Raw genomic sequence first — 14085 nt, forward strand, 5'->3', positions numbered from 1 at the left:
GCGTATAGGTTAACGTTTTTACGTTACTTTTTCTTAGCTTCTCGGCAACGAATTTAACACTTCGTGTCAGTCGTAATTCGTTTCATCGGGCCGGACATAGTCACAGTCTGGCACCAGTCTGTCTCGTTGACTAATCGACTATGATATCAACCGGGATTGGCCACGTCCGTGATCAGTCAAATCGTAGCTACCGTTCTCCTTTACTACACATCGATCTGTCATAATTTTCGTCCACGAATATACGATATTGCCGGCTAAAATTACACTGTTCGATTGCGTTATAACATTTCACGGCATCATTTTCACGAGAACCCGGTTCCCGCCTTTCCAACGCTACAGTTTAAAATTAGAATTCCAGCCGTTCGATATATCGATCGAACGTATCGATTCCGCGACCGTTACAACGTACTCCAACAGTGACGTCACTAGCTTCGTTTCCGATGCATTCCGGAGAAACACGTTGGTTACACGAAATAAAGGAAGAATGTATGAATGTTACTTCTGTCGCACCTTTAACAGCCGTAGAACACAACAGCGCGATGAAGCAGACCCAGGCGATCGTCATCTTCAGGTGGCTCGTTGATTTCATGCACATCACAAAAAAAACCCACTGTCTAACTTCCTTTTGCGACGATGAAACTCTGATGATCGTTGAGGACCCGCGGTTTCAAACGGACGGAGCACAGAACTCGGCGCTCGATACAGTCGCGAGCGTGTGAACGTGAAACACGAGGTACGAAAAAACTTTAGGCAAGATCGAAAGACGTGCGAACGACAATTCAAATACAAGTGTCCCGACTCGTCGCGAGTGCCAACCAGATAGCTCGGCGCGCGAAGACCGTCTGCCGCGCGCTTTGCTTTCGGCCCGCTTCGTGAGACATCGGCACGAGCCGAGATCGCCCGAACGTTCCGATCCCCCGATAGCGCCGTTTGATATCGTTCACGGTGTACCTACTTTCGTGCCTAACCTATGTGCACACGCACTTTACCGTATTCCTGGTATTATGTGTTTATTTTGTGTTACATCCACGATATTATACTGGGCAGTTGGACTCGCAAGGACGTACGGGTATGTACATTTCTTTTTTAACTATTATCCTTCCATTTCTTCCAATTACGTAGTACTAATTTCAATCGTGCACTTGAATACCAACTCCTCGTCCTGCAATACAGGATATTGCTAGAGTAGACCACGTAAAGCTTAAATACAATTATTATTTAAGATATCTCCAACTGTATTGAACTTCTATTATTCATTTGTATACATTGTTAAATTGTATTTCTTGATTTACTTGTTCTTAGTTACCTATCTAAAATTTGTTTATATTGACATTGTCGTAGTATTTAATTTACCTTTGTAGTAATAGCGCTATTTGCAAGTTTCCGTCGAATCACGTGATCAGTTATTCCGCGGCGATCGGTGCATTTTGAATGTAGTACATACTTCTTTCGATTAACGGTTTCGTATTGATGAAAGGTTTAATTTAACGGGTTCCTTAGTATATAACCTGTAGATACGTATTACTATGGCTTCATTACGAATATGGGAAAAGGAATTAACAAGTTTTATGGTTGTGCAATTAATGGTTGATGCTTGTTCTTTCTTTACTATTTAGAAGAGAAAATTATTTTTGAGGTTAAGAATTAGAAAGTAGTATGTGCGCTAAAATGTACAGGTATGAATTTCCAATTATTGAATACACACATTTTCACAATATCAATTAATTATGTTTGTTGAGAAAATGGAACTAGAAAATGTGTTGAACGACAAAATAACTTTATTAAATAATGATACAAAGATAAAAAGTTGGGCACAATGTATTCTCGTGCGCGTCGCCTAACTAGACAAGGTTAGTTAAATTTATAGGCTTTTGCGACTGATTTTGTCGTTTCGATGTTGGAGTTTTAATTATAATGTAATGTTTACATATTTAATAAGATCAAATCAAAAAAGTGTCTTCAACGCATATAAGTAATTACAAATTTAATTATAATAATATGCAGAATCGATTCTGCAAAATGTTTCTAAATTAATGGTTGGAACTGATTGATTTATGAGTAATACTATAAATAAAAACTTATTGTAACAAGTGTTTCACCAAACGTTGCATGTGTATAGCGCATGAATGTATTTTCAAACAATAACGGATACGCTAAGATAAGACGATCCACATACTGTAAGCCGATTTTTGACGAAAAAAACAAATATTTGGATATTCGGATAGTAAGCATATATGTATGTACATACATATGAGTATAAGACAAGTTCCCTGCAGATATACATATGTATGTATGTACCTATATCTACAGTGGATCACGTAGTTTTCCATCGATAGTCCTTTATCGACTTTTTTCATATACAACGTATACACTTCACTTTGCCTATAGAATATTTTCTCCTAATAAAAGACTGCCCAAACGCGACAGAGATGTTAACATATTGATAGACGATATTAAAATCAACATCTCTGGATTGTATGTTATTTCATCAATAGAGTCAAACATAACGTCTAATTGTAAGTTCTAGAGCTACCATTCTTAACTGAAAAGTTCTTACCTGACTGGTATCATGAGAATTCCGTCAGTCTGATGCGTGCTTACCTCTTAGTTTCCAACAGTAAAGTTCGAATCTGCTAGACAAGAATTGTACGCTATAAGAAAATCTGTTTCCAACATAAGATTGAAACATTTAACCGCATCAGTTTTAGACAATTTTAGTAGCAAAGTCCGTAGGAACTAAGGGGATAGTTAAATTTATAATTTTAATAACTAATAACTAAACTCCTATCGTAAATTTTTAATTACAGTCGTTTTGCATTTCAACAAAACCACCAGGTTCATAAGACGAACCGTTATTACCCGTAAACATAAAAGTAGATAACATATAGTTTCACGGTCTACAGATTACGGGAACGGAGTCTGCTGTGAAGGAATTATCATAGCATCGAACCGAAGAAAAGGGGCTGAACGTACGTCAAGATAGAAGCGGTCGGTGGTACAGGTACACCGATATCGAGGAACGATACTACGCAGGACCTAACCCCAGGTAGGCGCACGGTTAGACCAGATGCAGCCTGGAAGCGTACGAGTGGTACGGTCGTGTGTATTATGACAATGCTTTCCTATCGATGTTTACCCGGCGATAACGTTGCTCCGGGTCTTACGAATGCGATTTTCCCCGCGATGTGGTGTACGTGACCGATATGTCGAAGGCGTGCCGTCTGGGTCCGCAGATGCAGCAACAGCACTACTAAGGAGGCGCACTAAGAACCTCCGTAGTAGCTTCGGAATTTATCAGGTAAGATATACAGTATACCAACTTGGAGTTTCCACGATGCGTGTTGTTTGGATGAACGTTACAGGTACAATTGAGATCGCGTGTATCACCTTAACGGGGGCACTTAAAACTTTTATGCTCCTTTTACAATGAGTTTTAGCACGAGATGTATATATTCATTTCCCTTCTAGATAAAGTTTTGGTCGAGATAGGTAGCAATTTAAAGTTTCGTAATGCGTAGCAGAAATGTTGAAAATTTTCATTGGTAAAAGGTTGTTTTTCTTTTTTTTTACAATTCTACTTTCTTTTTCGATGATACGATTTCATAGTTTCGACCATTTAAATCGTTTTATTTCGTAGATAGCGATTATACGATCGACAGAAATTTATATTGTTTCGGTTCACCATTCAGACGAACTGTTACGAACTCTTTTACGGTTGTTTCTCTGTCGAAACGTGAAATTAAGTTTATCGCGCGGGGAATTATTGCGGGGCGTGATCGTCGTTAAATTATTATGGATACTGAGTTCTTTAAAACGAAGATCTGGGTTTGCGGTCAAGCAATCTCCTTACCAAACCACTGTTTCTGTATCACGATAGAGGGGCACTTCTACGGATTCAGCTAATCGAGTTGGTAACTATTGTATAGGCACACGTACACATAATCGTGTTACCAAGAGCCAGTGGAACCTAAGTACTGCTGACCCTTAAAATGGTAATACGAGTAGAAACATCTAATAACAGTTTTATTGCATGAATAAGGTGTATGGATATAATCATATGCTCCTACATATCTATAAGTCATGGGACACTTGATTGTTTTGAGCAAAATGGAAGTTGAAACAGAAATGCAATTTTTTGAAGCAAGTTCATTAATTTATTGTATTTTTCGGTAAGATGGTTATTATATAAAAACTACAAAATAATAATCAGTTAGAAATTCTGTAACACCAGCCATAGTTCCGGCACTAATATCTAAAAAGATTAAGAACATGCGAAAAAGATTAACGAAGAACTAGTCGAAGCGATTATACACTGATTTGAGTGGAGTTAGGGGAGAGTTATTTGAAATAATTCACGGTTCATGTGCTGCAATTCGTTTGAATGAATATTCCTGAATGAAATAAATACTTTAATTAAATAGATTTTTAAGGTTGTTCACAACAGTGAATATAATTGATATTTTCTCTACATTGTGAAAAATTAATAAGAATTCATTTGCTTCAAATGAAGCAATTTTTTAATTTTAACTCGTTCTTATTCTATGTTCAGTAGCATAAGTGTCTCGTGACTTATACACGGGCGGGTGAATATTACTTACGTATTTGTTACAATTATTCTATTGTTATTAGTTAGTAGTAATAATTATAGTATAGTATAATTGTTACTAATTAGTACTAGTTTCGCGTTGAATTCACAGTCAAGAGAACGCAGTAGCTGGCGATCAATGTGAAACGCCTGGTTAAAGGCAACCCAGATTACACTGTTGTATTCCACATCCATGTAGAACACAGTGGAACGAGATCCAGGCTTACTAATTTTTCCTTTTGATTCATCAAACATAACTGTACGACTCTTATCCGTCTCAAACAAAATAATGATACGTTAAATGCAGACAGCGAAATTTGAGTATAATTTATCAACTCGAATCAAAGGGATCTGATTTGAAATTACAGCTTTGGTTCTGAAACTCTGATGCCATCTATCTGTTTGTTTGCACGACAGACATTTCCTTTATTATCAGACTTCACTATTTCCATAATAAAATGGCATTGACGTATTCAATCAGCCCGAATTCATCTCACCTGTACACTCTACCATTACTTTAATTAATGTTGAATTCCTTTTACTTTAATTTCGTAGACGGTAGTAGCTTGTATTTATTTACCGCGAGGACTGCTTTTGATATAATCCCGTTCAATCCACATTTCTAGCGATATTAACGGTTTATTAAATCGCATCTATGCACAATAATTTTCACTTAATTACACCGAGCGGTTAATACGATGGGATTAGAATTAATTGCGATCTCAATCGACGCGTTGTAACGCAGAACGGCGTAATACGAAGATAAATCATCCGCTGTTTCTTGTTAACGGATCGAATCCGATTATTTCGTTGTCCCTGTTTTTTTGTCAGCCGTTTTTAGTAGACTTTCCGAGGGCTGGCTGGGCATCGACTTCGTTTACACGGACCGCCATAAAGTTATTTTCACGGCATGGAACAGTAAAAGCTTAGAAAGTATGTGCCGTGGGTACTGACAATTTTATAACCGCATTTTAAAAGCCCTCGGCCGCCTGCCTATGTATCGGCGTTAAAAAGTTTATCGGGGCGAGGATTACACGAGTAAAAAAAAAGTTTAAGGCAAATATCTAACCCTTGTGCACGAAGTATTTTCTCGTATACAGCTCTCGTATAACTTTCGGAATGCTTCTTCGACTTCGAGAGACGAAGTTAGGTTTTAATAGTGGTTCTCGCAGTTCTCGTGAAAAACGACGCGTGTATCTTAAGTCAGTCGGCAAGTATTAACGAAGATGAGACATATTTGACTTTGAACTGCAGTACACGAGATGTTCGTTGAATGTAATGGGAAATACGTACGCAACAGTGTTAAGAATATTAGCATCCATTAATGCAGTCGAAACGACAACATTGTGCAAAAATAAGTTTGCTGTTTCTCGGTTATTATGTTAATTTAGTTGTCGTCCTGCCGTTTCACTCCAGGCAATTTCAGACTTCGTTGGTATCGCTCTGTACACCGTTATCTGTTTTGACGTTATTTTCAATCGAATCGGGGGAATTCAGTTATCTCTTTGTTATACTTCTGCAGAAATTAATATCACAATTTCGATCGTGAAATTCATAGTGCTCGAACTGTTTCGAAATGAAGAGAGAGATCCCAATGCACTATCTACTCTTCTAAATCGCCTGGAACGCGTGGAACGAAAAGAATGATCGGAAATTCACCGAAAAATGTACCGTTTGTAAATACGAGCTTTAACGCGTATCGTTTACATCGGCAACGGCTGAATAATGGCCAGCGACAATTGATAAACATCGGACTGCACCCCCACCCCCCTCCCTCCCGCTAAATGCATCGGCGCCGTGAGTTTAAATTTCGTGCTACAACGCTTTTATCACGATTTAATTTAAGCCAAATTAAATATCGGATATACATGAATTACAAGCTTACATTAATGTGTATTCATTTTATAGTGTTCATTCAGACGTTTCAATCTCTTGTGTATGTTCGTTTAATTCCCTGTCAATTCTGTTTACGCGTTGGTAATGATAATCTTTAGCAGCATTTCCAAGCATAAAAAGAATATTGGTCGTGTATGTTTGATATGCACCGATGAATTCAGTTTGTAATTACATCAACATTCTGCAGTGCACGCGAAAAGGCATTTAATATTGCTACAAATATTTCCCTGGCGTACGCATAAATCGTGAATGGCTACCCTCTGAGATGGTAACACCGGATGTTGGTATTAAAATATCCCGCATACCCATCGTGCAGTTGTATGTATTACTTCGAACTCGGGTCTCAGTTTCCTAGGGATTGAACGATCCCTGTGTTCGTCGGGAAATTGGATACACACAGAAGGGAAGAAAGCCGCATAATTCTAAAGTAACTCCAATCCTGTTATAATGTTCGTTTCAAAATATAATGTTTAAGTTGGAAACTATAATTACATTTGGGCTAAATTATGAATCATTGAAGAATCGATTTATTCGTTCGTGAGTACGCTGCGATGATTAGAAACCAGCTATTTAAAATCACCTGACCTCTAGTAAATTTGTTGATGTCATTTGTACCCGACTATCTCAAAGAGTATCACATGGTTTAAATATGGAATTGAACGTTCAGCATTGCTTGGATTCAAATTTTTGTAATTATGAAAGGATTCGAATGAGGGCCTAGATAGAAGGCCTAGTCTGAGTTTCTTAGTCCTGACTTGATATGATCATAGGCTTCCTCTTGTATTTTGAACCTTGTTTTTACCAAAGCAATCGAAAAATCGAGAACTACAGTACCTACGAAATACCTTCTTAATAAATCTTTCAGACTGGACTCGGCAGGGATGTGTTGTAAATGCGTATGGAGTAACCCGTCAGAATAGACGGGAGGGCGCAACATAGGGGCCGATCTGCGGAAAATTAACTGCACTCAGTTTAAAAGGGTACTCGTGCAGAGTCGAACGATCGATCCACTTCTATATCGTATGGGCATAATCGCATTTGCATGCTGTACTTTGATACAGCGTACCCGTAAAATCCTCTTTCGAATGTCCAATGAATGGCCCTATTATGATCACCGCGTCGCGGGCGTATTCCGCGCTGCGGAAAATTGTCACAGTTTTGATGCTCGCCCGGATAAATTTTTCGGGTAACCTCGATCGATATGTCTGAATTCGAATTCGTGACACGTGCAGAATACCGACACGGTTCCAACAATGGTCCCAAGTCAACCACGAAGTCGCCTAGCTAGGGATAAACTTGGTTCTTTCTGTATTTCCGTGGGCCATTTGAAAGGCCGACCTTAGTAAGCTGGCCTAGGGTGGCAATCAGAAAGAAAGAGAAGACCGGAACGGCCGAGGGCACGTATCGGGAATAAGTTTAGAACAACTTTGGGAATCGAACACGCCTGGATAACATGACGAATGCTGCCGGGGCGTCGAAACGTAGGATCGTGCATCAGCGAAATTACACCTCGAATAATATCAAAAGGTTGCCCACTGTTCGCTGTTTCGTTACGAAACCGACCTTCCGCGGAGATTCAATTTCACGGCGAGCTGGAATCTACGCGAAAACAGGAACGCCCGCCTGAAGAACTTCGTTCTTCCCTCCGTGAGAAAACTTGTTCTAATTTCGCGGAAAAGATTAGCGAGCAGCAAGTAATCAGATTACCCCAGTTTAAAACCGTGTCTTTCGTTTGTTTCCCTTCCTGTTGCCTCCACTAATGACCAGGATGCAGCAATTAGTAACCGACTTGTCCGGGAAAAATCGTTACCGCATACTGAAGAATACAAGGAAAAATATTACTCCTAACGAACGAAACGATGGATATCTTCTTTGGTGGCTTTAGAAGCATTCAATTGCCAAATTAACACCATGTAGTTATTTTGTTAAAAAAATACACTTATGGGATAATGTTTCGTTATTGATCCGTTTGTTAGCCTTGACTACAGAGCGGGAGAAAACGACAAATCATTTCGAAGCAAGAAAGAACATTGTAAGCAACTTTCTTCATTCCTGTGATTGCTGCTTAGTGTAATCGTTCCACCCTCAGTTTCGGTGTCGCAGAAGGGAAGGAAGGACATTGCTTTACTGTAACTCGTATTAGAAACTTTAAGAGGTGATTTTACATGTCTGAATGAAATGAAAATTACAAATGACATAATTATGTTGGTGGCTCCGCTTCCAAGTTATTAACGATTAAAATTGGAGTCAGAAACTGCCTGTCATCGTTCATAGTGTCTGACGCCAGTAGTTGAACACCCTGTATGTACATATAGCGAGCCGTTATAGGATTGGAAAAACGGCATTTATACCGAACGACTCATTATTTACCGCGGTAGAAGTGTTTGTGACGTTTCGGTATTCTGGCTTCGATTTCAGGTTTCACGAGATTCAAGTTTGTGATAGCGTTACCCAAACAGGAGATCGAAAATGATCCGTAAACCGTGCTACTGTCGACAATCATCCGTATAATTTTGATCGATTACCAACGAGATATACAGATGCTAGTCACGCAACCATACGAATCAATAAACGTAGGTACGAACCTGACAAATACACACAATTGATTTCTGTGATACTACTGGCAGGAAAAAACAACCATAAACGAGCTGTGTGTGTTTGCGTGTACTTACTGTTTCTCTCGAAATTCATTGATTACCCGAGAAGAAAAAAGACATTCCATCGACCTGATAATACGATATATAATTCATACAATATGATCTTATAAGGAAGACGATAATTGGATATATGAAGGCCCTATTGGATCCTATGTATTGTGTGTCTGGCTTCGATTTTCAATACTTGGTTTTGACAGGCACTTGCTTCCCACGACACAATACTTCATGTGTACGCATAATACGATCGACTGGAAGCAAATGGAATTCCTCCGTACCTTCGATTTTCATTCTCCAATCGTTGTATGATCTCGCTCCGACTCGTTATTTCTTAATTCAACGATCCTTTATCCGTCCATTCGTGGAACCACGACAACGTGTTACGTTTTACTGCTTTCTGTTCTCTGCATTGGTTATCACGAGCAGAGCGAACCCATGAATCGGAAATCTGTTTGGCTTGTCAGAAATGAAAATCCACTGTTGCTAATAATTGACAGGTTCCATTAGGAGCTGCAATCGCGGTCATGTACATGGTTACCGTCGTTATTTTTGTTCTTTCTTTTTTTTTTTTTTAATGAATTTCGACATTGCAGTATGGCGTAGAATATATTGTAACAAAAGTGGCGGAGCGTGGAGCACCAGAATTGATCGGATTTTCGCTACACGGAAAACATCGAGGCGGCTCCGCATTGTCGAGATAATGTTGGGCTAACAAAAGCCGCGAAATTATATCCGACCGTTGGTGGTTTTCCTTTCAACTGAACCGAAAATAAAGCGTTAATACACGCAAAAATTCACCCCCGGCGAGGTTGGGATTTGTTTAGAGAGGTAGAAAAAAACCGGAGCCCCGACCAGAAGGCGCAGGGAGAGGTTTTCCTTATAGCCTAATTATGCGAAACTGTAATTTGACGGGGCGACCACGGAAAGGGCCGAGGTTACGCGTAAATGAAAGACTCCGGCCTGGAATTATTTCAATATTGCACGGAAAATATTATTTAAAAAATGGGCGGAAACAAACGAGCGAAGAACGTTAATATTCGATGCTCGAACAGAATGAACGCGTTTAATTTGAACGTAGGTGTACACTAACGACTAAAATCTTGAAAATCACTTGCTGATTTCTGCATGAATCAAATATTGTTCTAATAAAGTTTTAATATTTACCGTTAATGTACCAGATGGTGGAACGTTTTAAACAAACATTTTATTTTAAGATATTCCAGCATTTTCGTATGTACTCTTAAAGTACTCTTATTTAAGTCAGAAGTCATACGTTTGAAAAAAAATACCTATTTCTGTGCAAAACATGATGCAAATTATACAATATTTTGCTTATTATTTACTTGATAAATAAAACTTTCTCGGTTACTTTAACACTGACTGCCATGTCACCAACATAGGGGTGATATCGTATTTCAGAACTAAAAGCAGATCCCTATGGTAAAATATTGAATAAAATAAAAATTAGGATCCACGAGATTCGAGAAAAATGAAGGGATAGTTACTGTAACGAATCCAATATTCGAAGTTGCAATTTCATTAAAAAATATTGCTGTAACTTTGTTAGAACTTTTATAGACGTTGGTCTGGTAGTCACGGCTTGTTGATGGCGTTCGTTTTTTCTGAAACAACTGTTTCTCTTAATTCGGAGAAAATCGGATAATGATCTTCAATTTACATTGCAAATTTTATCGATGGAAATCGGTTTGTTTTCGCTGCGCTTTGGTAAATGTTTGTCAACGCAATCGGTAAACGACGTCGGTTGTTTATTTAAAGATCAGTGGAAATATCGGTGACGAAAGACGGGCGATTATTAGTCGGCGCCGATCGTCACGACATTTTCCTTCGATTTTATCGGTCTACGAACAACTAATAAGCAGCTTTGAACGAAAGTCGGCGTTCGATCGATCCCCGGCTGCGTTATTACTTTCCGAAGCACCATTGAATAAATCCCGTGGCCTAGTTCCATTGTCCGCTGTGTAGTCTAGAATTCCGCAAATCGTCGATCGGAGTAGACAACGCTACGATTTAAAAATCGATAATTAATTCGCCGTTCCTGATTGAAAATTATTTACACGTCTGTGACCGTAACGGCGGCGTTCACGGCGTTTAAAGGTTGTTTTACGAGTTCCGTGGAAATGATCGATTATACGTATACTGTCATATGAAGAGCTCTCCAATGGAATATACATATTAAATGAGAAAATGAGACATTGAATGAATCGCTGAATTGCTGTCCTAAATTGAATTTTGAGAGTCTGTACGCCGACATAGTTAAAACCTATATGGTTATTCATAAGTTCTTCTATGTATACTATCTCCCAGTTTTCGCTATGAACTCCCTGTGTCAAACAAAGTCTTTGTATTTTAAATTAGTTCCTATAATTCTTTGCCGTTGATTACTAATGATTAGAGTGCGGATTGTATGAATGTATAGCATACGGGATGGTTTAAAATTCAGTATATAATAACTAGACTGTGGAATTTATGCAATTATAGCCTACAGCAGTAGGTGAAAAATAAACAAAAATAAAACTTTCGTCACATACAATGGGTTTTCTATTTTATTCTGAGCCCAATAAGATACTTAAAGGGAGACAGAAATTCCAATATTTGCTCTTGTCTTTATGCATTACTTTAGAAAATATCATTTTGTATAAAAATCCGCAGACGACTAATAATAACAGTACGTGATGTGTGTAAATGTATGTAGCAATGGATGAAAAAAGAAATTTCGGATGATACGTTGTATCGAATTAAGAGACGCACAAAAGAAAATAAAGAAGATAACGTTCTGCCACAACCGCAACGACACCAACGGGGTCACTCGACACCGGAAATACGACCAGCAGGCGGTGTCTCTCAAATTTAATATTATTTTCATTCCACGAAATGAAACTTTCGGCGTCACAACTACTTTTCTACGTTTTTATTACAACCACTATACAACCCTGACTTGCGATTAAAATTCTAACTTCTATGTTAGTAAGATTTTCCACGTGTTTAATCGTTCACGCGCAGAATGAATGAATTGTAAATTCAGATCTGAAATTTCTTTCGTTCTACAATTATCGTAATAATTTTGTAATGACAAATGTAATTTATGATTCTTCCAACTCCTTCGTTTTTTTATTTTTGGAGAAGTATCTATGAAACACAATCATTCGTGAAACACCATTCACATCGTGCAATAACTATTTGGGACCTCTCGAGTTTGAAGGACTTTGCAATCCAAGGTAAGAGCATCATAGACCAACACCTTGTGGTTGTCCTTAATCATGGATTAGGTATGGTTGTGTTTCGCAATTAACGTACCGCTGCGGCGTCATTAGACAGAATTACAATTCCAATAGCTTGACCTCCCAGCTAAAATCAGTTAAATTACTAATTAATATTACAATAATTGTAAACTAATCTAGCACAATTTTCTGAAAATCTTTTTCAACTATTCATTACAAGTTCAGTGTCTGAGAATTACAGTAGAACGAAATAAACATTTACCACAGAAAAATAATTTAAACATTCGACGTACTTTTATATTAGACTCATAGAAGCATGAAACATGCATCGCAATAATCTGACCTTGATTTTCGAATCATCCGCTGTCTCAAATGATCGAACTAAGTGAAAATTCATCCGCTTCGAACAGGCTCGAACGGCCCTCTAACAAGAACATGACACGATTGAGAGAATTCCGAGTGAAAAACATCACGCTGAAAAGAAAACGTATAACGTCTGTAAACGAAAAGGCAACGGGGATAGGAAGGGGGGGTGAAGAAGGTGGCAAGAAGCACCATCGATTCCCTGGCAGTACATCCGTGTAATCCGGGCTATCCGCGAGTCGACTTTTTATTGCCAGGTCGACTAATTTATCTCTCTAAGCCCTGGTGGCGTCTCATACATAAATCCTACTGACCGTCTCTGCGCCATTGCCCTATTCCTGCCGTGGTCATCCTGTGCACCAGCTGAATCGCCCGGCTACATCCACTTCTCCTTCCCTCCCTCTCGCCCCACTCCTCCTACAAATTAGAGAAACCCTTCCAAGTGTATTTGAACGTTGCAAAAAAGCACGTTGGTTCGCCGGGCATACTATAAGGAGAGTAATAGGGGGGAGGGGGACAACGTTAACCCCGTCGGGACGCTTAATTTTCTTACATCGTACCTCAGGGATATTCCGACCAGCTTGAAAAATCGTGATTACTTGACTCCTCCGTTTCACGGGAAAGCCGATCTTTTCTTTTTTTCTTTCTCTATTCTTCCTGTACGTGTGCCGACTACGAACATTTACATTCGCTGAGTCCGTCACTCTTTACGATACATTATTTTTAACGACCTACTGAACGTTTCATGAACACGCGATCGGAATTTAATATCATCCGTTCGAAACGACGCGCAGCGCCGGCTGTTTCATTGTGATCTTCCCTTGTCTTTGTGCTGACTCCTCTGACTCGCCTCGTAATCGAACGGAATTAAAACTTGGCTCCTGTGTGATTTATGGGGATGACATAATGTAGTTTTGCGCATGATATAGAGAGCCAAGTATGGGCGCTTGAAGACTGAGCGTGGTATGTCTCTCCCTGTACTGTTCTGATGAGACGAATAGGTACACGTTGTTCTCTATTGTGTATACCGGGAGTTTGAGTTTTGTTTGCTTCAGTTATGTATTCAAGATAAAACACTGTGGGCCACTCTATAATACGCATTTGGCTAACGTGATATGATATGATCAGATATTAGGTACAACCTGATAACTCAGGTAAAAGTGTACGAATTAATCTCGCAATTCAAGGGGAGAGATCACGTTTCACCGGGACTCGCGGGAATAGCCGCTTTAATCGGTTCACTTTAAATTCCACGACGGAGTAAATTCACTAATAGGGTTATTAACAGAATATCGATAACGTCGTTAAAATAATAGATGGCAAGTTTTATTTGTTCCACAACAATTTT

This window comes from Dufourea novaeangliae, unplaced genomic scaffold (assembly GCF_001272555.1).
Source record: "Dufourea novaeangliae isolate 0120121106 unplaced genomic scaffold, ASM127255v1 scaffold124, whole genome shotgun sequence".
NCBI classification, from domain to species: domain Eukaryota; kingdom Metazoa; phylum Arthropoda; class Insecta; order Hymenoptera; family Halictidae; genus Dufourea; species Dufourea novaeangliae.